Source organism: Hyalella azteca, unplaced genomic scaffold (assembly GCF_000764305.2).
Source record: "Hyalella azteca isolate HAZT.00-mixed unplaced genomic scaffold, Hazt_2.0.2 contig13331, whole genome shotgun sequence".
Taxonomy (NCBI): Eukaryota; Metazoa; Arthropoda; class Malacostraca; order Amphipoda; family Hyalellidae; genus Hyalella; species Hyalella azteca.
This window is the reverse complement of record NW_025943257.1, coordinates 354,769-356,810: the sequence shown is the minus strand read 5'-3', so window position 1 is coordinate 356,810 and position 2,042 is coordinate 354,769.

Genomic DNA, 2,042 nt, shown 5'->3' with positions numbered 1-2,042 from the left:
GTTTATATACATCTTCCTGAGTGTGGCATCAACCCTGACACCCAGTTGCTCATTGAGCAAAGGGATGTTATCAGGGGACGTAACCCAACCGACCCCCAGCTCCCGAAACTCAATCTGGAAATTAGTATTTCCATACAAGCCCATGCTAGGAACACATGGGGCATGGCAAACCCATCTTGCGTCATGCAGCAGGCGCACAAAGCCACAAACCCGTCTAAGCACGGGAATCTCCTCCGCTCACTAGCCGGAAAGTGACACCACCCTCCCTCCATTCAGCCAATCTAATTTGGTCTGAATTCCCTCTCTTCCCAGCGCAATATCTCATCTGCTTTCTGCAAGCTTATCACCTCAATTAGCCCTCACTCCCAAAGCCCCTCCACCCGCTGCCTCATATGTTGAATCCGGGCTGAACATCCCCTTGATAGGAATTTCTTCCCTTTCACACCTGACATGGTGAAGCTTGCTATCGCAGCCGCCAGCAATTCTTCCACCAAAGGTCCAGATGGCCTTACGGTCCTTCACCTCAAGCACCTTGGCCCACATGGTCTCCAGATCCTCACCCAAATTTTTAACATTTCTGTCTCCACAGCCTCGATCCTATCCATTTGGAAAACTTCAATAATTATTCCAATCCTTAAACCAGATAAACCTGGAAACCAGGGCTCTTCATACCGCCCTATTTCCCTCCTCTGCCCTGCTGCCAAGACCCTAGAGCGTCTTGTGCTCCCGTACATCTTAGGATCCCTCACCACCGTCCCCTCGCAACACGGGTCCAAACTAAGACACTCCACTGTCACTGCCCTCTTCCCGCTCACGCACCAGATCATGATGGGTTTTAACTCTTGGTGCCCCCCAGCCCGTACAGTCGCCGCTACAGTAGACCTCTCGAAAGCTTTTGATAGTGTCAACCATCCCCTCCTCCTAAGCATGATCATGGCCTCTGTCCCTCAGACAACATCACAACCTTGTCTGCTGGCTGTGCTGCTACCTTAGAGGCAGGCAGGCATCCTGCCTCTACCTGAGAACTCAATTGCCTTTCAGAGCTACGCACTCTGGCTTTCCCCAGGGCTCGGTCATCTTGCCGGCCCTTTTTAACCATTTCATTTCCAACATCCCAGTGCCGTCTCGCAACATTGCCTCATACGCGGACAACCTTACCATCTTTGTTTCATCCCTGAGGCTTGACGCTGCGGAGGCTGAGCTTGCCGTGCTCCTTTGGAGCATCTCAGAGACTCAGATTGGTCGGTGGACAAGAAACTGGCCGTGGCTTCTGGTAAGTCATCGGTCACGCTTTTCATCCCAGATACGCACCAATCCCAATACCACCCATCTGCCACAATCTGCAACGGCATCATCCCCCTGGACAAAACCCCCAAAATCCTAGGTGTCACCTGGGATGCGCACTTCACGTTCTCCCCCCATGCAAGAGCCATAGCCACGAAAGCGACTGGCTCTCTTCACATCTTAAAAGCCCTAGCTGGTACCAACTAGGGCTTCTCCAAGGTGGACATCATTGCCACCTACCGAACTATCATGCGCCCAATCCTCAACTACCTGGCCCCCATCTAGTACCCTGTTGCCTCACATACAGCAGTTGCCAGCCTGCAGATAATACAAAACACTGCATTGAGACTAGCCACCGGCTGCCTCAAAATGGCCCCGATCTCCCATCTTCACCAGGAGACCAACGTCCTCCCTTTGTCCACCCACCTGGACCTGGCTTGTGCCCAGTTCCCTGCCAGCACCCTCCAGCTCTCCCATAACTCATTCTGCATTGTCTCTGCTCCACTGGGGGACTGCCCTATGAAAGCCTCCATTCAGCCGAGGTTTGGCCACCTTGTTACACCACTCCTGGCAAATGGCATCTTGCCAGCTGGTGCATACGGAGAAGCCAAATGGGCTCTCTCTGCAGGGAGATTGCCTTCCGCGTTAGGGCAACTGACGCATAAACGCCATCCTTGCTGCTCCTCCACTGCCAATTGCATCGACTAAGGCCTCACTCCCTCGCTCCTACTATTCGGCACTATCCCAGCTCTGCTCGG